General features: G+C 39.2%; 2 long non-coding RNA genes across 2 annotated transcripts; both read right to left on the bottom strand.

Annotated features, from left to right (window-relative positions):
• Positions 1 to 2,401: 2,401 nt before the first annotated feature.
• LOC141627269 (uncharacterized) lies at positions 2,402 to 4,700 on the bottom strand. Its single transcript, XR_012536829.1, has 3 exons — positions 4,568 to 4,700; positions 4,363 to 4,470; positions 2,402 to 2,575 (listed from the first exon to the last, which is right to left on the bottom strand). It is a non-coding gene; the product is annotated as an uncharacterized LOC141627269 (long non-coding RNA).
• Positions 4,701 to 10,259: 5,559 nt separating this feature from the next.
• Positions 10,260 to 12,637, bottom strand: LOC141626954 (uncharacterized). Its single transcript, XR_012536514.1, has 3 exons — positions 12,505 to 12,637; positions 12,300 to 12,407; positions 10,260 to 10,509 (listed from the first exon to the last, which is right to left on the bottom strand). It is a non-coding gene; the product is annotated as an uncharacterized LOC141626954 (long non-coding RNA).
• Positions 12,638 to 26,700: the final 14,063 nt, after the last annotated feature.

The following is a 26,700-nucleotide window of genomic DNA, read 5'->3' as shown; positions in this document are numbered from 1 at the left end:
GGTGTCCTGACGGATGTTCGATACCCCCACAAAGCGAAGGGTATTTTGCTTGGCCAATCTCTATAATTGTCAGTCATTTTCTTGAGAATTGTGACGACATTCTTGTTAGCCGCCTCTACCGCACCGTTAGTCTGTGGTCTATAGGGCGATGAGTGATGATGCTTGATCTTGTACTTGGCTAGCAATTGTTCGGTTTCGGCTTGGAAGTGTGACCCATTATCGCTGATGATCTCATGTGGGCAACCATATCGACAGATGATGTTGTTCTGTATGAACTTTGCCACATTTTTGGCTGTAAGAGCGGTGTAGGAAGCCGCTTCTACCCACTTGGTGAAGTAGTCAATTGCTACTAGGATGAAACAAGACCTCTGTTCCGGCTGGGGTTATTTTCCCAATTATGTCAATTCCCCATGCAGAGAATGGCCAAGGAGATGTCATCGTATAGAGCAACGAAGGAGGGACATGTTGTACGTTCCCAAAGATTTGACAGTTGTGGCAATGCCTCACATATTTGATGCAATCGGATTCCATTGTGGTCCAATAGTACCCTAGACGTGTGATTTTCTTTGCCATCATAGGTCCGCTCATGTGAGGACCGCATTCTCCATCGTGGACTTCTTCCATCACCTTTCGTGCCTGTGAATGATCAAGGCAACGTAGGACTACACCAAGAGGTGTTCTTTTGTACAATTCTCCTTGCATTAAGATGTATTGGGAAGCTAGTAGGCGTATAGCTCGTTGTCCCCTTTTGTCCATATCTGGTGGATAGGTACCATTAAGCTTGAAATTCAGGATTGCTTGGAACCAGGGTTCTTGTGCGATTTCTTCTTCATCGGTAATTTGATGGACATACGCTGGCTCCGACCGTCGTTCGATACACAAAGGCATTTCCATCATGTAATCGGGCATGTTTATCAAAGATGCAAGTTTCGCAAGAGCGTCTGCAAATTGATTTTCTTCTCGAGGTAGGTGTAAGTAGGTTACGTGATCAAAGAATTGAGCCACTTGGTCTATTCTAGCCTGATAGGGTGCTAGGCTTTCACTTCGGATTTTCCAGGATCCTGTAACTTGGTTGATGATCAGTGACGAATCCCCGTGTACGTACTCGTAGGTTTTTGATGCCTAAGCTTACTGCCGCTTGTAGTCCAATGAGACAAGCTTCATACTCTGCAGCGTTGTTTGTCACCTCGAAGTCGAGTTTGACAGCGATCGGTGTATGCTCACCTTCAGGAGAAATGAGCAACACTCCTATCCCAAATCCTCTTAGGTTTGATGCTCCATCAAAGTATAGATCCCAAGAGTCTACATCAGTTTGAAGTATATCCTCGTCGGGAAATGACCAAGTATCTATGGTTTGTGCGTCGTTGATGGGATTTTCTGCGAAGAATTCGGCGACGGCGCGACCCTTTATTACTTTCAGTGGCACATATTTGAGGTCAAATTCCGAGAGCATCATGGTCCATCTTGCCAGACGTCCGTTGAGAACGGGTTTCTCGAAGAGGTATTTGACTGGATCCATTTTGGAGAATATCTTGACGCAGTAGCTAAGCATGTAGTGACGTAGCTTCTTTGTTGCCCACACAAGAGCGAGGCATGTCTTTTCGAGTTGTGAGTATTTGCACTCGTATTCCAAGAACTTCTTACTTAGATAGTAAATAGCTCTTTCTTCACTTCCTACGGTTTGAGCTAGCATAGCACCCATGGCAGTTTCAGTTACTGTGAGATATAAACCAAGAGGTTGATCTCGTTGTGGTGGCATGAGCACTGGTGGTTTAGCCAATATCTCCTTGATTCTGTCGAACGCCTTTTGACAGTCGTCGTCCCACATGGTGTGGTCTGTTTTCTTGAGTTTCTTGAAGATAGGCTCTCAAATCATCGTAAGTTTCGATATGAATCGACTTATGTATTGCACTTTTCCTAGGAATCCTCTGACTTCTTTTTCTGTTTGAGGTTGTGGCATTTCGATCAGAGCTTTGATTTTGGAAGGATCTATTTCTATGCCTCGTTGGCTAACGACGTATCCTAGGAGTTTGCCAGACGTTACCCCAAATGTGCATTTCAGAGGATTGAGTCTCATGTTGTACTTCCGTAGCCTTGCGAAGAACTTGCGAAGGTTCGCGATATGTCCCTCTCTTTCCTTGGATTTGACGATCATGTCATCTACATATACCTCAACTTCTTTATGCATCATGTCATGTAGGAGTGTTGTGACACCCTTAAATCTAGCCTTAATTATATACGAAAATTCTACAGAAAAACTGGTAGGATATGTTTGTAAATGGTTCAACTAGTCCAAAACCTGCAATTTCAAAAAAATTTCTAACTAAACCATTCACAACCAATTCTAACTCAAGAAGAGTGTCATAACCCTGCAACAAAATGATGAACCCACTTACATTTATAACTAAAGACGCGGAAATATATGGATACAAACCAAAAATAGAAAGGGAGACATATGTCCCTTCAAATTATATACAAACCAAAAGTGTAAAAGGTTTACTAATAAAATAGCCAAACTAGGTCCAAGGTTCCTTGCTCACTAGCCGTCTGTGACCCCCAACAAAGCATCAACAACCTGTCAATCGCATTTTATACAAACACGAAAGCCACAATTCAGTGGGGAGTAACTTCGAGTCCTCCCAGCCACGAATCGTCAAAATTAATGTAACATGTAATGTAACATGTAAACAATTTGATAAACCATTTACTTTTCATGTATTCTAACAAATGACCCCTAAACCGACCAAACTAAACTATCATGTGAATCGGATAACAAGTAGTAATCCAAACTTTATCAATCAGAATCCGCTTACATCTCACCTATTACGATTCATAAAATCACCATACAAGAAAGGGCAATATATCAAAGACAGGCATAAGTTCTTAGTACGGTCAATAGTCACTTTGTAACTCAAGTCTATACCACGAGGTAGGGAAGGTAATCGAACCGGTATCTTGGCTCAGCGGTTACTATTAAGAAAACATGGCCAAGAGACAACACAACCCTAGCCTAAAATCTGCGCAGACCTAGACATGCGGATACACACCACCGCACCCAAGACTCACAACTTTTTTTTTAAAACAAAGTGAAGTGAGTACCCTAAGGACACCACCGAAGGGTCGGCTAGTACTTAAGCTGACCCCATACTATCAAAATTAGTACCTGAGGTCATGCCCCAACTTGGATAAACATCCACTAGTCAGGAACACAAAGGCTATCAAGCAGTGAACATATACTCGTCAGAGACTATAAAGACCTATCTATGATGAAGGCCGAAATACTCACCTAGGACCTAGTCACAAATAGTCCCGACTTGAATATTTTAGCCCACACCACCCAAAACTCACCACATAAGTCAAGTAAGACACCCACTTAACCTTAAGAGGGCAAAAAGTCCTACTTACCAACATAAATTCTAACATTCTATCATGTGAAAGCTATATAAATGTCTATTTACAAAGATACAATCCCAACAGTTCCTCAATAAGTATTCAATACTAATTTCCAATCCTAGCAATTATAACAATATAAAAGGCTTTAGGGGAAACTAGGGCCATTTCTACAAAATAAGAAGCTATTAAAATTCAACTAACTAAATAAGAAGCTATTTAAATTCAATTAATTACACATGTGAAATAGAGATATAATAAATGGCCTAAAACAAGAAAAAGGCCGATTATCTAATTCATTCAACCGAATTTTTACCCGCAACCCCAGCCCTGCGACAGGTACGGGTCAAATTGCGGTGACCAATCACTCAATTAATCGACATCGCATCGATCAAAGGGACTAAGGCTCGGTTTTACAATCAACAAAGCATTACAATTATAGCTATAAAATTCATTTTGAGCCTATTAATTACAATTTCATTTTGTAAACTATCCTAACATGTGATAACTATTAATATAAGCACAATTTTTCCGTTAACATAATATTTGTTACTAGTATGCTTCAATTCAAATTACTACCCTTTTGTTACTTATACTATTCTAATATTCATTAACCCGGAAAGACCAAGATTGCACGAAAACCCGCGAAACAAGCACGGACCGACCCGGGCCAACCATGGGCTAGCCGTGGGCCTACCACGGGCCTGCCACGGCCTGCCGGCTGCTGCCGGGCCCGCTGCCGGACCATTTCTCCTCTTCTTTTTTCATTTTTATACATTATAAGACCGTCTGGAAATTAATTAATCGTCCCCAATTCAATTTTGATAATTTAAACTACCAAAAGGCACAAATTAAGCTTGCATGCAACTAAGTTTAACATGTGAAAAATTACTACCCAAACAAAAATTCACCAAACATACAAAAATCAAAAACATGTGACGATAATTCGTCGAGTAGCTCGAAATATGTTACCTTAAGCTAGAAAATGAGCAATTAGTCCTCAAAACCGAAACCCTAACCACAACTAACCGCTATCCTCTACAATATACGAGTCCCCGAACTCGTCTTCCAATCCTTCACCTAATTAAACAATAAAAACACAAAAATTAAACACAAATACCGAATTTCCGAAAATTAGTCTAAAAAAAACTTAATGAAAACTGAAATTAGAACATACTAAGTTGTAGATCGTGGCGAGGGGATTCCGGAAAGGTAAATTTCGCGAAAAACGGACAAGAAACGAAGGATTTATGACGATTTTGAGCTTGAATTATGTTTAATGGTGTTTTTTGTAATATGTTGATGAGGATGATGAACAAAATCAGAAAAAGAAGGAATAGGGGGAGTGTGTGCGCGTGAAAGGAGAAAGGAAAGGAGAAAAAGTACGTGCGGGATTTTTAGTCGGGATTTTTAACGAGTCGGTTTTGACTCGTTTCAATAATAATTAAATCCGTAAGTCAAATGCAAATTCCGTCAAGTCCAAAGTCTTTAAACACGAGATTACAATAAAATTGAGTATTCACATGACCCATTTCCAAATTCGTTTACCCAACGTTCAAACGAATTGTCATTTTCCCCCCGATACGCCCTTAATTCAAAATAAAAGATTTTACACGGTTTAAACTATTTTTAAACATTTCAAAACTATCAAAATAAATACTTTTCTTCAAAATATAATAAAATTATATTTCTTTAAATTATTTTTACTTTAAATACTTAATTATCACTTTTATTTTGATTAATAAATTATTTCTGAAATATATTAACGGTCCGCAATTTACGGGGCGTTAAAATCACCCCTCCTTTTAAAAAGTTTCGTCCTCGAAACTTAGAAGGAGAAATTATAGTTATAAGAAAATATAGGTATCTTTTCAATGAAACGGTGATACTCTTGTTGATCAGACAAGAACATCCATATTCATATCAAGATATAAAAATACTTCTTCACCAATAAATGAGAAAACCCATTATTGGGACGTCACCAACAACGAGATTTAACATTCACTAATGTTAAAACCATTGAAAACCATAAAAGCATTTTCAAACTTTCAGTTTAATATTCTATAGTAAGAATACTATCTTTACTAAATATGATTATACAAAGTTTAGAAACTCGGAAAAAGAGTAAGAAAAAGAATACCTTACGAGAATAATTCAGGATATTTAGCTAACATAGAAGCTTCAGTCTCCCAAGTCTCTTCTTCGACATTTCCACAACGCCAAAGAACTCGGACTAGAGGTACAACTTTGCTCCTAAGTTGCTTGTTGGCTTTGTCAAGAATCCGAATTGGCCTTTCTTCAACCACCAAGTTAGGCTCCAATTCAAGAATTTCTTCTTGGATTACATGGCTAGGGTCACTAATATACTTCCTCAATTGAGAAACATGGAAGACATTGTGAACCTTGCTCAGATTTGGGGGCAATTCTAAACGGTAAGCAACTGGACCAATCTTTTCAATCACCTGAAAAGGTCCAATATATTTAGGGCTCAGCTTCCCTTTAACGCCAAACCGTTTCACCCCTTTCATAGGTGACACTTTAAGAAATACTTGATCATCAACCTCAAAGGAAAGTGGTCGACGACGGACATCAGCATATGACTTTTGACGGTCCTGAGCGGCTTTCATCCGCTCCCGAACGATCTTAACTTGTTCAATGGACTCGGTCACCAAATCAGGGCCTAACATTGGAACATTTTGGGTTTGATCCCAACAGACAGGAGTACGGCATTTTCTACCATACAGAGCTTCATATGGTGCCATTTTAATGGAAGTTTGATAGCTGTTATTGTAAGAGAATTCAACCAGAGGTAAACATTTCTCCCAAGAAGTTTGGAAATCTAAGGCACAGGCACGAAGAAGATCCTCTAAAGTTTGTATTGTCCTCTCAGTTTGACCATCAGTGGCGGCATGAAAAGCAGTGCTCATTAATAGTTTACTACCCAAGGCCTCCTGTAATGCAGTCCAGAAACGAGAACAAAATCGAGGGTCTCGATCTGAAACTATATCTTTAGGAACCCCATGATAGCGTACTACTTCATTTACATAGGCACCAGCTAGAACTTCTAATCTCCAGGTCTCTTTGATGGGAATAAACCGAGCACATTTAGTCAATCGGTCCACAACCACCCAAATAGCATTCTTCCCAGTGGAAGTTCTGGGTAAAGCCATCACAAAATCCATGGATATAGACTCCCATTTCCAAAGAGGAATATCCAAGGGTTGAAGTAAACCCCCGGGCTTTTGATGTTCTATCTTTACTTTCTGACAGGTGAGGCATTTACTGACATACTCCATAACTTCAATCTTCATCCTAGGCCACCAGAATTGCAATCTCAAATCTTTGTACATTTTGGTACCTCCCGGATGAATGGAGTAAGGAGAAAGGTGTGCTTCATCAAGAACTCTTTTTCTCAAATCAGCTGCACTCGGAACATAGATTCTACCATGATAACGGAGATACCCATCATCATCAATCTTACAATCCTTAGCTTGCCCAAGTTGAATTTTAGCTCGAATGGATATGAAAGTAGGATCATTAGGAAGGCAAGTACGGATCTCACGGTGGAAGTCAGGTTCAGCTGACATGGCATCAAGATGATGAGAGCCCCTTTTTACAAGGCTTACTCCCAATTTTTGAAGTTCTAAGGCAAGTTCAGGAGGTAAGTCCCGAAAAGAATTCAAGGAATGACAGGATTTTCTGCTAAGAGCATCAGCCACCACATTAGCTTTTTCTTCATGATATATTAGATTGGCATCATAGTCATTCACCAATTCTAACCATCTCCTCTGTCTCATGTTCAGCTCTTTTTGGGTAAAAAGATATTTTAGGCTCTTGTGGTCGGTGTAGATGTTGCAATGGACTCCAATGAGGTAGTGTCTCCAAATCTTCAAAGCATGTACTACCGCAGCTAATTCAAGATCATGAGTCGGGTAGTTAACCTCATGAACTCTAAGTCATCGAGAGGCATAAGCAATGACTTTCCCTTTTTGCATCAAGACACAACCTAAACCATGCTTAGAAGCATCACAGTAAACATCAAAGTCCACTCCTTCTTCAGGTAAGGTCAACACCGGAGCGGTAGTCAACCTCTTTTTCAATTCCTGGAAGGCATTTTCACATTCTTCAGACCACACAAACTTAGACTCTTTCTTCAACAGCTGAGTCATCGGCCTAGCAATCTTTGAAAAATCCTTCACAAATCGTCGATAGTAACCCGCCAAGCCTAGGAAACTACGGATTTCCGAAACATTGGTTGGACTTTTCCAATCAACAACGGCTTCAATTTTGGAAGGATCTACCATAACACCCTCTTTTGAAATGACATGCCCAAGGAAGGTCACTTTAGGTAACCAGAATTCACATTTAGAGAATTTAGCATACCATTTTTCACGGCGCAAAATCTCCAAAATAGCACGAAGGTGTTGGACATGTTCTTCTTCAGATTTAGAATAGATCAAGATGTCATCAATGAACACCACAACGCACTTGTCGAGGTGTTCTCTAAAAGTACGGTTCATCTGATCCATGAATACAGCTGGAGCATTGGTCAAACCGAATGGCATCACCGTAAACTCGAAATGACCATATCTCGTACTGAAGGCAGTTTTAGAAATATCAGCTTCTCGGACTGGAATTTGATGATAGCCCGAACGAAGATCAATTTTAGAAAAAGTAGAAGCACCACGGAGCTGATCGAAAAGATCATCAATTCTAGGAAGAGGATATTTGTTCTTGATAGTAACTCGGTTGAGCTCACGATAATCTATGCATAATCGCATAGATCCATCCTTCTTTCTTACAAAGAGAACAGGAGCACCCCAAGGTGAAAAGCTAGGTTGAATAAAACCTTTGGCAATCAAATCATCCAGCTGAGTCTTGACTCTTTCATTCAGACGGTGCCACCCTATAAGGAGCTTTAGCAATAGGGCCGGTACCAGGAATAAGATCGATAGCAAATTCAACTTCCCTTTCAGGAGGAATTCCAGGTAGCTCATCAGGAAATACATCGGGAAATTCACATACTACTGGAATGTTCTCTTTAGGAGGTAGAGAGGAAGAATCAGAAGTAGTCACCATACATAAAAAGGCTTGATGACCCTTTTTCATTGCATTGATAAACTTCATAGCAGAAATTAATTTAGTACCGGTTTGTCTTTTAACCATTTGATAAGACACACGGTGACCTGAAGGGCTTGTAAGAATTATTTTCTGGTCTCTACATTCAAATCGAGCATGATAGGTATGTAACCAATCCATGCCCAAAATGACATCAAATTCTTCAAGCGGAAATTGGAAAAGATTTGCTGGAAATATTGATCCCATAATAGAAATAGGAACTTCCGGATAGATTTTTGAGCAGGAAAAGATATCACCAGAGGGTAAGGATATAGATGTGCTTTCTTCTTGTGATGATTCAAGTGATAACTTATTGGAAAGTTTTATTGAAATAAAAGATAAAGAGGCACCCGTATCAAATAGTACCAAACAAGGAACATCAAAAATAGAAAATGTACCAGTAATGATATCAGGATGTGCCTCAGCTTCTGCTCGGCTCATGACAAAGATACGACCCTTCGGCCTCACAGGCCTCACTGGGACGACAGGAGTGGTAGGAGCCATCACCTTCCTCTCCGGGCAAACACTAGCCTTGTGACCCGGTTTGTTACAAGTAAAGCATATGATAGGGTCAATGAAGCATTTACCAGGGTGTGCTGGTTTCTTGCAGTTATAGCACAGTCGGTCTCTAGTACCTTTAGTGTCACTAAAAGCTGAAGATTGACCACCCCGGTTAGCTTGAACATTAGAAACGAATCTTCTCTTGTTTGAGTCAGAGGGAGAAGAGATGAACCTAGGTGAAGGAGTAAAGGCCCTTGAAGAGGGATATAAAGGCCTCTTGCCAAGACTAGAACTAGTTGCACGAGCTTCATTTTCAATCTCTTTCAATGAATTCTCGGCCCATAGAGCATCATTATAAATGGAAACAAAGCTAGTAGAATCCCGACGGACCATACTTTTGATCTTAGGAGAGAGCTTTTCAAGATAGAAGAAGGCTTTTTCATTGTCATCCTTCACTAATCTAGTGGCATAATGAGCCAATTCATTGAATTTATCAGTGAAGGTCTGAACTGGAAGACTTCCTTGCTTCAACTCCATAAATCCCTTCAACTTTTGCTGTTTCAGCTCTTGAGGATAGAAACGGGCCTCCACTAACTCCTTGAAACGTACCCAATAAAATCCTGGTTCAGCTGAGACGGTAGGTCCAGTCATGGACCACCACCGGTCTGCTTCTCGTACTAGGAAGTGAGAGGCTAGCTTCACTTTATGTTCCTCCTTGACATCATATAGAGTAAAGCTTTTCTCCAACTCCCTAAACCACCCTGTAAGAGCAGCTGGATCAATCTCTCCACCATAAGTGGGAGTGTTGATTCGGGTCAGCTGATTAGCCACCCAGGTATAGGTGCCAGGAGTACCCTCAGCAGGCGGAGGAGGAGCTGGTTGATTTTGTTGATTTTGGAGAATTTGGGTAAGAACTAGTAAGATAGCATCATCAATATCTCTTCTTGGCGGAGCCATCTTAAAAAGAAGAAAATTAATTAGTACCTATCAATTAGCAATCACAAACAGACTACCACATAAAATCCTAATTCTACCCATCCTACCCTTCTCTCAAGTTTATTATTTAGAGGTCAAGTGATTTCTAAGTGGGGTGCACAAACGTGCATCGGGAGCAATAGGCTCTGATACCAACTGTGACACCCTTAAATCTAGCCTTAATTATATACGAAAATTCTACAGAAAAACTGGTAGGATATGTTTGTAAATGGTTCAACTAGTCCAAAACCTGCAATTTCAAAAAAATTTCTAACTAAACCATTCACAACCAATTCTAACTCAAGAAGAGTGTCATAACCCTGCAACAGCTGATGAACTGACTTACATTTATAACTAAAGACGCGGAAATATATGGATACAAACCAAAAATAGAAAGGGAGACATATGTCCCTTCAAATTATATACAAACCAAAAGTGTAAAAGGTTTACTAATAAAATAGCCAAACTAGGTCCAAGGTTCCTTGCTCACTAGCCGTCTGTGACCCCCAACAAAGCATCAACAACCTGTCAATCGCATTTTATACAAACACGAAAGCCACAATTCAGTGGGGAGTAACTTCGAGTCCTCCCAGCCACGAATCGTCAAAATTAATGTAACATGTAATGTAACATGTAAACAATTTGATAAACCATTTACTTTTCATGTATTCTAACAAATGACCCCTAAACTGACCAAACTAAACTATCATGTGAATCAGATAACAAGTAGTAATCCAAACTTTATCAATCAGAACCGCTTACATCTCACCTATTACAGTTCATAAAATCACCATACAAGAAAGGGCAATATATCAAAGACAGGCATAAGTTCTTAGTACGGTCAATAGTCACTTTGTAACTCAAGTCTATACCACGAGGTAGGGAAGGTAATCGAACCGGTATCTTGGCTCAGCGGTTACTATTAAGAAAACATGGCCAAGAGACAACACAACCCTAGCCTAAAATCTGCGCAGACCTAGACATGCGGATACACACCACCGCACCCAAGACTCACAACTTTTTTTTAAAACAAAGTGAAGTGAGTACCCTAAGGACACCACCGAAGGGTCGGCTAGTACTTAAGCTGACCCCATACTATCAAAATTAGTACCTGAGGTCATGCCCCAACTTGGATAAACATCCACTAGTCAGGAACACAAAGGCTATCAAGCAGTGAACATATACTCGTCAGAGACTATAAAGACCTATCTATGATGAAGGCCGAAATACTCACCTAGGACCTAGTCACAGCTAGTCCCAGCTTGAATATTTTAGCCCACACCACCCAAAACTCACCACATAAGTCAAGTAAGACACCCACTTAACCTTAAGAGGGCAAAAAGTCCTACTTACCAACATAAATTCTAACATTCTATCATGTGAAAGCTATATAAATGTCTATTTACAAAGATACAATCCCAACAGTTCCTCAATAAGTATTCAATACTAATTTCCAATCCTAGCAATTATAACAATATAAAAGGCTTTAGGGGAAACTAGGGCCATTTCTACAAAATAAGAAGCTATTAAAATTCAACTAACTAAATAAGAAGCTATTTAAATTCAATTAATTACACATGTGAAATAGAGATATAATAAATGGCCTAAAACAAGAAAAAGGCCGATTATCTAATTCATTCAACCGAATTTTTACCCGCAACCCCAGCCTGCGGCGAGTACGGGTCAAATTGCGGTGACCAATCACTCAATTAATCGACATCGCATCGACCAAAGGGACTAAGGCTCGGTTTTGGCACAATCAACAAAGCATTACAATTATAGCTATAAAATTCATTTTGAGCCTATTAATTACAATTTCATTTTGTAAACTATCCTAACATGTGATAACTATTAATATAAGCACAATTTTTCCGTTAACATAATATTTGTTACTAGTATGCTTCAATTCAAATTACTACCCTTTTGTTACTTATACTATTCTAATATTCATTAACCCTTTGAAAGACCAAGATTGCACGAAAACCCGCGAAACAAGCACGGACCGACCCGGGCCAACCATGGGCTAGCCGTGGGCCTACCACGGGCCTGCCACGGCCTGCCGGCTGCTGCCGGGCCCGCTTTGCGGACCATTTCTCCTCTTCTTTTTTCATTTTTATACATTATAAGACCGTCTGGAAATTAATTAATCGTCCCCAATTCAATTTTGATAATTTAAACTACCAAAAGGCACAAATTAAGCTTGCATGCAACTAAGTTTAACATGTGAAAAATTACTACCCAAACAAAAATTCACCAAACATACAAAAATCAAAAACATGTGACGATAATTCGTCGAGTAGCTCGAAATATGTTACCTTAAGCTAGAAAATGAGCAATTAGTCCTCAAAACCGAAACCCTAACCACAACTAACCGCTATCCTCTACAATATACGAGTCCCCGAACTCGTCTTCCAATCCTTCACCTAATTAAACAATAAAAACACAAAAATTAAACACAAATACCGAATTTCCGAAAATTAGTCTAAAAAAAACTTAATGAAAACTGAAATTAGAACATACTAAGTTGTAGATCGTGGCGAGGGGATTCCGGAAAGGTAAATTTCGCGAAAAACGGACAAGAAACGAAGGATTTATGACGATTTTGAGCTTGAATTATGTTTAATGGTGTTTTTTGTAATATGTTGATGAGGATGATGAACAAAATCAGAAAAAGAAGGAATAGGGGGAGTGTGTGCGCGTGAAAGGAGAAAGGAAAGGAGAAAAAGTACGTGCGGGATTTTTAGTCGGGATTTTTAACGAGTCGGTTTTGACTCGTTTCAATAATAATTAAATCCGTAAGTCAAATGCAAATTCCGTCAAGTCCAAAGTCTTTAAACACGAGATTACAATAAAATTGAGTATTCACATGACCCATTTCCAAATTCGTTTACCCAACGTTCAAACGAATTGTCATTTTCCCCCCGATACGCCCTTAATTCAAAATAAAAGATTTTACACGGTTTAAACTATTTTTAAACATTTCAAAACTATCAAAATAAATACTTTTCTTCAAAATATAATAAAATTATATTTCTTTAAATTATTTTTACTTTAAATACTTAATTATCACTTTTATTTTGATTAATAAATTATTTCTGAAATATATTAACGGTCCGCAATTTACGGGGCGTTAAAAGTGTAGTCGCGGTGCGTTGGTATGTAGCTCCGGCGTTGATCAATCCGAACGGCATCACTGTATAGCAATAGGTTCCCCATTGGGTGACGAACGCGGTCTTATGCATGTCTTCCATGGCCATTTTGATTTGGTTGTAACCCGCATATCCATCCATGAAGGATAGTAATGCGTGGTCTGCAGTATTGTCTACCAATATGTCAATGTGAGGTAGAGGGAAGTCGTCTTTTGGGCTTGCTTTGTTCAAATCCCTAAAGTCAACACAAACTCGGATTCTCCCATCCTTTTTGGGTGCACGGGTACTATGTTAGCTACCCAAATGTCGAATACTCGGAAACTTTGATGAACCCGGCTTTGAATTGCTTGTCAACTTCTTCCTTAATCTTTAGAGCCCATTCTGTTCTCATTCGTCGAAGCTTTTGTTTCACAGGTTTGAAACCTGGCTTAATCGGAATCCTATGTTCGGCAATATCCTGTCGATCCTGGCATGTCTTTGTAGGACCAAGCGAAAACGTCTTTGAATTCATTTAGGAGATCTATGAAGTCGGCCCGTTCGGTAGAGCTCAAGGTAGTCCCTATCCTAAGTTCTTTGGGTTCTAGTTCAGTTCCTACATTGATGGGTTCGGTGTCCTCAATTACAGGTCCCCCTTCCCCTTCCCGTAGTATTTCTTTGGCTACGTAGGGAGGTATTTCGGTCGAGTCCGGGTTTTGGTCATTCTCGGTATCATCATAAACAGTTGCACTCAAGATAACGCAAAGAGTAAGCCGAACCTGATTTATTCATATTAAGATTTGAGTAAAGTTGAAACAAATGAGCCAACCGATCGATGGATAGTGGCGGCAAAGGGACGATGGTGGGGCATTTCCCGAACTACTGTGACTACTTGAAAATAAGCTAGGAGAAACGAAGGGAGTGGGGATGACGACGGGAGTAGACTCTCTAATGACTTCTCTAGACTCGACTCGACTCCGACTCCGAATCGATTCGAACTCGTCGTCTTCCGGTTCTTCTTTGAACATCTCTCCTTCTCCAGTGGTGAGCTTGAAGAGTCTTCCTTGATTGTTGGTCCATTTGATTGATTTCCTCCACCCTTTCTCGCCGCTTTGTGTCGATTTCCGTGATCAAGGCGGTGGGGTTGAAGCGATCGTCTTGAAGTATCGTAGTAATGATCTCATCCTGCGCGGCCCTAACAAATCGGTCCTCTCCAAATAGGAGGCTAACAACTTGTTCGTCTAAGCAAGGTGCTTGACGGGTTTTGACGGTAGGAACCGTTTATGGAGGGATGAAGTAGCAATCGTGAAAGATCTCGATTCCGGCTAACTTCTTCTCGAGGTAATGCCAAGGTTCGGGAAATCCATGAAAGAGTTCCGAACTTCCTTCTTGAACGAAGTATCCATTCAAGGTAGGTAGATATGGCCTCATTTGGACTCCTACATACTTGCGATTTTGGACTTGGGCGAGCATTTCGAGAACTTCTTCTCGCGTGGGTTTGTATCCTAACCCAAGTGGTATTCTTGATGAGTTGCCTTTCTTGTATGGTGCAAAGGTGTTCTTCCGAATTGGGTTTAAAGGCATTCCAGGGAAGTATCCCTGGTTTTTGAGTATGTGGTTGACCACCAAGTTGGAGTAGGGATTATAGTATAAGGGTGCCAACTCACTTTCTATGACGTTCACACTTTGGAAGCCCCCAAGTTCGTATATGGGATCCGCAAGGACTTGATTGTTTGATTGCTTCTCGATTATGGCCTTGATGGGTGATGAAGTGATCGTCACAACCTTGCCATTTAGTGGGATCTTGATCTTTTGGTGAAGGGTGGACGTTACCGCTTTGGAAGCATGAATCCAAGGCCTTCCCATAAGTATGTTGAATGAAGCTTCGATGTCCACTATTTGGAAGTTAACCTTTCGTTCGATTGGTCCCGTTGCTATGGTTAGGTTAGCAAGTCCTACCACTTTTCGTCGTGTACCGTCATATGCACGTACACCTTGATTTGTAGGAGTCCAATCCGACTCTTTCATGCCTAGTTTGTATGCCGTTTTGAGGGTATGACGTTGACCGCGGAGCCATCATCTACCAAGGTCATTGGCACATTCTTCTTTAGACAGATGACGGTGATGTATAGAGCAAGGTTGTGACTAGCGCCAAAAGGTGGCAAGTCTTCATCCGAGAAAGTAATAGGATTACTTAGCTTCGGTGATTCTTGGAAGACCAAGTTGACTACATCTTCGGGAGTAGAGTTATGTGCTACATTCAATTTGGCCAAAGCTTGCAGTAAAGCTTGGCGGTGCGGAAATGAGCTTGCCACTAGTTGCCGATGAAAGATCAGCCTTGGTTCTTTGTAATTGCTTGAGCAAATGATCAGTGGGGTCGTCTTCGTTGTCATTTGGTGTGATGACATTGGTTGGACCGTTTTGAGTGGTGCTTTGGTATGGACGACCCGAACGAGTTAGGTGATCCACATCTTGGTCTTTGCCATTTTGGACTATCTCTTTGACTACGGAGTTTTCAATGAGATACTCGTCCTCATCATCATCGGCCCAAACCCCGTTGATTGCAGCTAGTTCTCTCATTCTTATGATGTCACTTTCTAGTTGTATGATTTGATCGACTAGCTTGTCGACCACGATGACTACTTCTTGCATAGTAGCATTTTGAGAGAAGATCAATGGTACACGTTCTTTAGGCGTTGTATTGGGATTGCGCAAGGTTGTTACCATGTTTTCTAGTTCCCACACTTGCCTATCTACACTCCTTGCCCATGCGATGAAGTCGGAAATGGTAGGGGAGATGGTAGAGTAGAGTCTTTCTTTCTCAATTGCATGAATTTCATTTTCGGTGGGAGAAATGAGATGTGAGCAATCTAAGGTAGATTCATCACTTGTAATCACTAGAACTCCAAGAGGATTCTGAGTGTTGTTGGGCTTACCTCCTGGTGGAATTGGAAGTCGACCGTCTTCAATCATATCCTGAAGCACGTGTTTCAACTTGTAGCATTTTTCTGTGTCGTGCCCCTTGCCCCTATGGTATTCACAGTAGGAATTTTCATCCCAAAACTTAGACTTTCTTTCGGGTTCGGGAGTAGGTCCAATGGGTTGGAGTTTGCCTTGCTTCATTAGCCTTTTTAGAGCGTTGGAGTATGTGTCCCCAAGGTTTGTGAACTTCCTTGGTGGGCTAGTTTTCTTGGATGGCTCGAGAAGGTTAACTTCGTCGGTCTTGCTAGTAGAGCCGTATGAACGACTTGTGGACCCTTGGTATCCTCGACCTACCGTTTTGGACAAGAGTCCTTTGCGGATGTCATCTTCAATTCGTGTCCCTAATACGGTTAAGTCCTTGAAAGTCTTGATATTTTGATATCTCAAATGGTTGGCATATATGGGTTTGAGATTGTCCACGAACTTCTCTACAAGAGTAGCCTCATCCGGGCGTTCAACTAATTGAGTACTAGTCTTCCTCCACCTACCTAGGAAGTCGGTGAATCCTTCCTTGTCATTCTGGGTAAGAACCTCTAGAGTGCGTATATTAACTTGGATCTCGGCATTATCCGCGTATTGTTTTGAGAATTCGATCGCGGCGTCCTCCCAAGTAGCGACCTTTTTGTGGTCTAAAGTGTAGAACCATTGCTTTGGGATGGTGTCAAGAGATGAAGGAAAGATCCTTAAGAACATCTCGGGTTTGATGCCTTTGATAGACATGTAGTCCTTGAAAGCTCGGATATGGTTCAAAGGGTTCTCGTGCCCCTTGAACTTAGGGATATCCGTCATGCTAAAGTTAGTTGGCAACTTGGAATTGACGGCTTCATACTTACGATTGTTCTCTCTGTAAATGTCATCCCCCTTAAGGTACATCAATTGCTCCTCTAGGTATTGGAGTCTTTTCTCAGCTGCGGTTGTTCCTAGGACGGGATTCTCATCTTTAGACTCGTCATCGGAAAATTATAGTACTTCACCTTTAATGGGAGGCAACTTTCCCTCTACATCAAAGATACGGCCTTCGATAAGCTCAAGGCGGTCATAGGTTTGTTCTTGGGTAATTTGCATTTGGGTTATCGCGGCTAGGATTCGATCATTACTTTCTTGAATTTGCTGGAGGTTCGTATCATCACTTGACCCAGGCATCTTGGAAACTGGACAAGAGATCGGCGACGAATCAAAACACGATCGACCATTCTATCACACTTGCTAAAAGAAGAAAGATTTGACTCATGAAGTGGGTGTGTGCCACTTGTGTTGAGTGAGTTTTGAAGAAAGACAAGGTCTTTGAAAATGTGTGTCCTAGTCAACTGTAGTGTAGTTGTAGGAGTGGACTCGAAGTGAGATTTTGAAATGGGCTTGTGGCCCGAATTTTGACTTGACAAACGGACAGCGTTTTGACCGGATTTTGCGCTAATTAAAGGCCTACTTTTTCGAAATTTTTGATTGAAATTTGGGTTTTGATTTTTTGAAAATTCGTCATGGTTTTGTTTAGAAGTGGTGATCACGTAGGGTTTACACATTTATACAGGCATTATAACGGGATGCTGAGTGCATTTAGAAGGGTTTTGGTTTAAAGGGTAGGTTGCCATACCGAACCATCAAACCCGAAGTCTGTGGAGAGGCTCGTGCCAAACAAGAGTAAGGCCGATTCCTAGTCCATTTCCTCAAGTAGTGAAGGCCCTTGATACAAACAAGAGTAAGCATCATGGTATGGATGACGTCAATCGCTATCCATCCTTAGGCCCAAATAAGAATTAGGACCGTTTAGACGGGACGATTGGTCGAATGGGTTGGGTTGGGCCTAGGAAGGCCGAATTAAACGGTCTAGGAAGACCGAGTTATGAAAACCGACAATTGTCTTGTACAAACTTGTTCCCTAACCTTGTTCAAGTTTCACCCTTAGCTACACGTAAGTGTATTTTCCCAATGTCCTTAAGTCGCCAAATCGTGGACAGCGGGCCGCCCACGGGGGCGCTTGGCGAAGGGGCTCGAAAACAAGCGTTTGCATTTTGTATGGAGTCGCCACCAATTTTTATGGGAAATTGGAACCGTTCGAGTACCTCGTGTCATGTCAAGACACAAAGTAGTGACATGAACACTAAGCAATCGTTACCCTTAGCATTCTATGTCTAGAATGACTCTCGTGGATGCCAATGAACACGGGTGCTCACGGAGATCTGGAGTAAGGGGTGAGGGTACGTATTAGGAAGCTCTTTTGATCGAACACCTAATCCCGCCCGCCTCGATAGCGGCCTCTACTAATGATTAGGGAAGTTATTCGTACTTGATATATCGTCGGCTATATGCATGCAATGCAACATCCATTGTTTAAATCCTAGCATGTGAGAATTAACTAAGTCGGTGAACAATTAGTTAGACATACAATTTGGTCGAAGTAGGATTTAATGTTCAATTACATATGAAAACATACAAGAAATAGGATAAATACAATAACGATAAATTACAATAATGAAAATTACAATAATTACATTGGATTAGGCGATTTATGTCGAAAATACCGCTAAAACGGATGATTTGATAAAAAAAGAATAAAAGAATAAAAGGATAAAACACGACAGATCAGAAGGTGATAATACGAATAATAGTTAGTTTATACATAATCTAAACAAACTAGGTCAAGGCAGAAACGGAATTCAGGGACAGAAATCACCCTGGAACAGGCGCAGCAGACACTGCGCCCTTTGGAAGAGGCGCGCGTGATTCTTTGCGTCTGTTCCAAGGGTGAGTTCGGCGTGAAGCCGAACCGCAAATCGTTAATATTAATTGGTAAATTAATGGATTGATTATGATTTTTGACTCGGATGAAAGTGATTAATGGATTGTTTTACATATGAATATGTCATAAAACAGCAAAACATGGATGAGACGGAATTAAACGGATTAAGTATGTGAAGGGTCGATGTTAATTAATGAACAAACTAACAAACGATTAACTGATTAAACTAAACATGATGAATTGAGGACGAATTAGTGATGAACAATAAATAAACAGATGCAAATTTATCAACAACGAATTCCAGAAACTCAATATGAACGAATTGAATCTCTAAAACTCGAATTGAATATAATGACGAAAACCCGCAAATATGAATTATAAGGGATTTAAGTCGGACTTGATGACTAATTAAGCATGAGTGATGAATTATATACAATATACATATGATTTATAAATTACCGTGATGAAGAATTAAAGAACAAAACAAAAGGAACAATTTTGATACGAATTGCAGAGGACGGAGGAAGAAGAAAAGAAGCAGGAACTGCGGCAGCCTCACGAAGAGGCGCAGCAGGTGCTGCGCTCCTTCAAAGAGGCGCAGCAGTTGCTGCGTCTTTTCTCGACGTCTGTCTACTGGAAATCCGCAAAAACAGGTTTTAAAGATGGTTTTTAGAAATCGATTTTAATGGTGTTTCCGACATAAATCTTACAATTGTTGATACGATAAGTAAAATACAATAAATAAAAGAGGAATTATACACCCTCAGACTTACATGTTGACGAAACGAGAAGGACTAAGAAGATCGATTAGTGATGCTCGACGCGAACGTAAGGAAAGAGTGCCCTCGTGAGAGGAAAACGATTTAACAAGATTGATTAATTAGATTGATTGAGTGTAGTGGTCAAATTGGTCGGTCATGCAACGGAGAGGCTGGTACCCGGAAAGATCCGAGCTTACGTGGTCGGAAGTCCAAGCACGTAGGCGCCAATTAGTAAGAACGAAGTCTAGAATGCAAAGGGAGAAGAGAAGGGCGGACACTCGCGTGAGAAATATGAGGAACGAAAGCTCCTATTTATACTAACCACGTGAAGGAATAGGGTTTCGGAGACTCTTTGGAAGTGAATCTCGGAAAGATATGAAAAAGATACGTAAATCATGCAAAGAAGGGCACGGGAAGAGGCGCGGCGTACCATGCGTCTCTTGGAAGAGGCGCAAAGACACTGCTTTGCGTCTATTCCCGTGGAGGTTTCCTCCGTTTAAGAAAGATTTCCGTGTTTAAGTTATGGTAGGACGGATTTAATTCGATTATCTTTTGAATATTACGGGATATTGTTTGCCAAAAGATAAAATTTGATAAATATGGAATAGAAATATCCGGAACATTCCGAACATTCGACTCGGATTTAACAAACTATCGAGAAAATGGAGACGGTTTTTGACCCGGACTCCGAATGTACTCTAATTACTGCCAAAACGACCGTATCGGCACGTAGATGACAACTAAGAGGTTGACATTTAATATTTGAGCAATCACTTGACGATAATCTTACGAACTGTCGCTAATCGTTCCGCGAATCAAACATGCGGCCCAATCATCACCGGGTGGTTTGCGAGGGGTGCAGAAACGAGGTGTCTACATATATAAAAATGATGCTTTATTTCTTGGCGGGAAAATCAAACAACATGAAAATATTACAGACAACGGTTATTTAAAACCCGTTGTAGATATTACTAATCAATTACGGTTTCACACAAACCCGATGTCTGTTTCGGAACAAAATACAACGGTTTTTCTTATACCCTGTTTATTACTTTCCAATAAACAAGGTCTTGCAAGTGTTGTATTATTCACACATATATACTCTGAGCTTCCCATCCCCCACATAATATCCTCAAACATTGAGCTTCTCCTCAACCACCAGCCTACCCCATCGTTGTCGCAGTCATCGTCATCACCGTCATTGTCGCCGTTAGATCAATCCGAAATCTCCTCTTTAAAGAATTAATAATCCATCCTCTCTAGAGATTTGTTTGTTATTATCACTATGCATTGTTATTATTTGTTTATTAATTTCTGCTTTAGATATGGTCCAAAAGCGGAAAAGAAACGATGGAAATACGTCAGGCGACAACTCAGGTGATGAGAATAATTTGCAACACACTGCGGGTTGAATGCGCTACATGGTTTCCCTAGAAGCAATAAATTCAAAGATAGCTAATCCTTTATAGTGGGATAAAGATACGGGGCTGCCATATGGTGAGTATGCCGGGTATTTTGCGAGTTGGATTGGTTGTTGTGTAAGACAGTATGTGCCTCTCCGTACGCCGCAAATCATTGTACTGAGTAAAATACGGAACACCATGCTAATAAACAGAATAAAGGTATGTATATACAGTAATAAATGTTTTAGCTGAAATTAAGTTACTACTTGATATGTGTTTTAGGCGAAACACTTGTACCAACTATGCTCATCATATATGCAGTTAGCTTATGTTGTCCCCAAAATATATGATAAGTACCTTAAAAAAAAGACAGGGGAAGCCCTTAGTTCTTGGAAGTTAAAGATTGCTGAGAAGCACTTGTTCAACAAGGAAACCGGGGAGATGAACAAGAACCCACCAACAAAGAAGTATCCGTATGTCAGTCAAGACCAGACCATTGGGATAGCTATATCGCTTATTGGTAGTCTGACAAGTTTAAGGTAACTTAATAATAAGAAGAAGTATACTTAGTTTAGTGTTTGGTCATGCTTACGCTTCTTGATACAATTCATTTGATGAAGGCTATGAGTGAGAGGAACAAGGAGAACATTTCAAAGAAAAAGACCGTCTTTTACGGCTCCCGAGGTGGTTATAGATAGATTAAGAAGAAACTTGTAAGTACATAATCTTATAGTATTAGACTATTAGGTGATGAATGTTATATATGTTCATAGTAATCATACATATTTTGAGAGGATATCAATGTGATGAATGAATTGTAGGCAAAGCTTGGAAAATTCAGTCGTCGCGACACTTGGGTGAAAGGTCACACTCCTAAGAATGGAAAGACGGAAACTTAATATGATAAGGGCATCAAAGAGAAAATTGTAAGTTTAAATAAATATGTACTACTATAAATGAGCACTTGAGCCACGGCTAAATTCGTGGCGCAAGTGTTTAATTTCCGTGGCTAAATCATTTCGCCACGAGAATACCTTCCGTGACGCAAGTGGCCATGGCAAAAAGATAGCCACGGAAAAAATAAGAACGTGGCTATTATTAAATTTTTGGCCACGGATTCTCTCGTGGCTAATAACTCCCGTGGCCAAAAAAATTTCTGTGGCGAAAAAATAATTCTTGTGGCAAAAAATATATATGAAAATTAAATAAATAAATGTTAAATAATTTTTTTCACGATCGATATTTTATCATATATGGAATAGTGACAATCTCGGTACTGATTTCGCTAGTTAACTCGATTCATTTCAACGTTATTTGGTTTCACCGGTCATTCATTCGCGTGCATCAAAGAGGCTTCCCGGAAGGCCACCCATCCCAACACTACTCTCACTTAAGCACAGTTAACTGTAGAGTTCTTTTGATGTGCTACCGAAACTGAAAATTAACTTTTTTGATATGATTAGTACTTTGAATCCTTTTAAATTTATTTTTTTCCTTTCAAAATTTACCTTTAGTACTATTTATTACCAAAGTGTTACATGATTTACAAATTTTCGATGTTACCCTCTCGACTAATGATTTTGACGTCATTTTTTTTGCTGAAGTTAGCAAAACCATTTTTTCTACAAAGTAAACTTAATCGTGTTTTCCTAACATTTTTTTATTTCTTTAGTTTATCGACATTCTTATTTTTATTCCTATTGTACTTATTTTTTTACGCAAATGCTATTGTATGACCGTCGTAAATATGATATGAAAAATTAACCATTTTTGGTAAAATAATGACCACTTTTTATAACTTAAGGTCTCCCCCCCCCCCACCACACCACACCACCCAAATTGGTCAGTATTAACCAAAACGTAGTCATTTTTTACTCAAAAAAAACGAAAAACACTGTCGTACAACCGAATCGCTTATTTTCTTAAGCAGATTTCTCTTTGTTATGATTTATCGTTTTTTTTTCTCAAATATTTCACATTATTTGCACATCTGACTTTAAATTATTATAATTTCTATATTTTCCATGTGATGTGCTCATTTTCGATGAAAAAAAAATTCTCCATATTTTATTTTGGGTAAATTGATAAAAACTACCAACTTTAGTCATCTTTTTCGTAATCAATACCAACATAATCAATAATTAGTAATCACTACCAAAATATTAATTTTTTTCTACGATAGGTACCAAGTCGTTCTTACTCTATTTTTTTTCTACTTTTTCAAGTAGGTTGAGATTAGATTTTCAGGCGACTTAGTACCGATCGTAGAAAAAATTTAATATTTTGGTATTGATTACTAATTATTTATTATGTTGATACTGATTATAAAAAAGTAAGGGTCCTTATATTGGTAATATTTATCAATTAAACCATGAATTTTTTATATTGATAATTTTTCCGATATGTTTTTTTTCTTAATTGATTTGTGGGAGATCATTTTTTTTCTTTCATTTCTCAGCGCACTTATTTTATTTAATCAATTTTGTCTAATTGTCGTTTTTTTCACTCCTAAAAAAAATTCCAAAACTTTTTTTCTCGCCAAGTTAAATTTTATATCAAATTCAAATTTTTCAATAAATATCTTACAAATAAAGTTGTAAATCAAATTTTAAATGAACCTGTTGGAGCTTGTGTCCTCCACAAATTAGTGTGATAACATTTATAAATCTCTTATAGGTTCACAAGGGTATACTTCGTATTTTATCAGTTGATTAACGATTACCTAATAACGGTTGGCTTGCTAGAAAGTTTGACGTTATTATCATACAGATGGCGGTGATCAACTGGTCCCTAAAGGTCACACCTAAAGGATGTGTTTGAGAGATGTGGTTATGGAAATGTAATCACATTGATGCCTTATATGACTAAACAGTTAGCCAATTTGTTGATGAGACGATTATTTAATGCCGATTAAATAATATTAGCCGAGACGAATTAATCATCAATTAAATAAATTGAATATAATAAGTTATATTTAATTAATGTGTATGATGTTAGCTTGGACGAATTAATATGTTAATTCGTAATTAAATGTAATCGGTTATATTTAATCAACAAGATGAATGTGTCATAGTGGTAATAGTAAGGGTACTCAAACCAAGAGGTTATGGGTTCGATCCTCACTAGATGACAATTTATATTTAACACATTTTATACATTTTTGGAATAACCGAAAATAAGGATTTTAATCCTTATTATTTCGGTGGTTATGGGCCGAGAATTAAGTAGAAAAATCTACCCTATTCACTAGTTTACACGGTTAAAGGGTGGAGGAGGGGGTAATTTTTCTAACCTAATTCGTTTTCCCATTCTTGCCTCTCATCTAAAACACAAAAACAAAAACCCTAATTTTTACTGAAATTTGGGGATCGATTCTAGCAACAAGTTAAGGGCATATTTCATATCGTCTTGGGTGCAACTGATAGGCGAATATCAACTTTGATATTGTTCTTAGGCCGTTTTTGCTAGGACCGAAGGTTATTTCTTAATCCTTTACGATTTTGTTTATGCAATTTAATTTTATGACTAGTTTCATCATTATAATTCGTTATAATCCTTAAAAATTAAAGGGATGCATACAGATAAATCCCACAAGTGGTATCAGAGCCAAGGTCACGAATTTTATTTTGATGATTTTCATAAAATTGGATGTAAACAATTTTTAAGGTTTCGAAAAAAAATTTTGGTTCGGCTGAAATTTTTTTTCAGCCGAGTATGGTTCTTGTTTTTGATGATTTGTTCTGTTTTGATTCATTCATATTGTTGTTTTAATCAGTTAAGATGATAATAAAATGAATTTGTAGATGTTTTGATTTAATTCGGATTAAATTAAATTGTAAATGGAATAGTCTTGATTGTTGATGATAAATTGTTTTTTGCTATAAAGTTTTTGGCATCAATGGTTCGAAATCGTTGTTTAGATCATGTTTCATAAATTTACATATTTAAATTATAAGGTGATGAAGCAAATCTTGTTAATAGCAACTATAAACGATCTTGTTCATCAATATGTTTTATTTTTAAGGCATTTTGCCGCAAAGAAAAAAATTCTGTTTTTTTTTCGAATTGCTGAAATGCCGAGCACAAAAAAAGGGCTGTTTGTTTTTTTGCTGCTTAAGCCGTGAAATAAAAAGAAAATATTGTGACGGCTAATTTTTTGTCACGTTTTTTTTAGGGTTGGCCGAGATAATTTTTTTTTCCTTGTTTTTGTTTCGGTTTTGAAGATAACCGTGAGTCATAAAAAAAAATGAATTAAAATAAAGTTCCCTTAAAATGAATTAAAATAAAGTTGATGGGATATTCCTCAAAAACGGAAATTGAGATTAGTCTTTATAAGGGCAAACAACTATGAATCCCTTCTTCGTCGGTAGGCATAATATGACCCCTTCTACGTTGGGTAAGTAGTTTGTGTTGACTTAGTTTATCTAAACATTATAGTCCGAAGAGTTTCTCGTGATTATGATGGACTAAAGATAGATTTTACAGAAATTTATCAACCAAGAATTCTAACAGTAGAATTAGCCAAAAGGTTGGCTTATCAATTTACAGATAATTGAGTCTTGGGATCATTTATATAATTCTTGAGGAAGGTCAATTGTATAAATGTTTTGAGTCTTCGCGTTATGACACTAGTTCATTAGACTTAAATTAAAATCGATGCACATGCTTATTATTTATTCTTCTTTTCGCAGTGTAGAACACGTTTATTTTACTGTTACAACAAATGGCTGGAAATAACGAAATCCCAATGCCTAGTGCCACACTTGGACGCGAGTCCTGGCTGAAAGTTTTTATGGACAACATGAATCAGTACACGCGACTGAAGAATAATGGGTCCAACTTTGCGGACTAGGAGGCAAAGATTACTACGGAATGCGCCATTGTCGACGGTAAGCTCAAGTACTTAACTGAGCCAATACCGGTAAACCCAGGCCCCAATGCGGAAGTTAACGAGTCACTTGCTTATAGTGATTTTGTTATGGAAGCGGGTGCGATAAAGAACGTACTCATCTTTGCAATGGAAACCAATTTGCAGCGACGCTTCATTGCCCAAGGTGCGAATAAGATTTTCACCACGCTCACTAACGAGTTCTCAAAAGCACCGAGGATCGTTACTTATGAGCATAACTGTCGCTTATTTGATGCGAAACTCCAAAAGGGCCAACCGGTTAGCCCACACATTCTTAACATGATTGAGAATGTCGAGAAGTTGGAGGCACTTGATTGCAAAATAAGTGAGAGCATTGTCATTGACCGAATGCTTCATTCTCTTCACGATGGTTTTGCCCTTTTCAGGGCGAACTACTACATGAATGACTTGAAAAAGATTCCTCATGAGCTACACTCCCTTCTCGTACAGACCGAGAAGGATATTAAATTGAGTGGGAGCATGAAGCAGGATGTTCTCACGATTTCCAACAAGGGTAAAGGTAAGGGCAAAGCTCCAGACGACCTAACTGTAGGTAAGCCAAAATTCAAGAAGCCAGGAAATGGTAAGAGTGGGCCCGGTTAGACTAGTGGCTCACAGGGCAAGGCAAAGAGCAAGGGCGGTGACTTTGAGTGCCACCATTGTCACAAGACTGGACATTGGAGGAGGAACTGTCCCGTCTACCGTGAGGACATCAAAGCAGGCCGCGTCGTTCCTGTTGGTATGTCATCTTATATTCATATGATTGAGATTAACCATGCAAGTTTCAGAACTTGGGTAC

This window comes from Silene latifolia, chromosome Y (assembly GCF_048544455.1).
Source record: "Silene latifolia isolate original U9 population chromosome Y, ASM4854445v1, whole genome shotgun sequence".
Taxonomy (NCBI): Eukaryota; Viridiplantae; Streptophyta; class Magnoliopsida; order Caryophyllales; family Caryophyllaceae; genus Silene; species Silene latifolia.
This window is presented reverse-complemented; position numbering and strand designations above follow the sequence as displayed.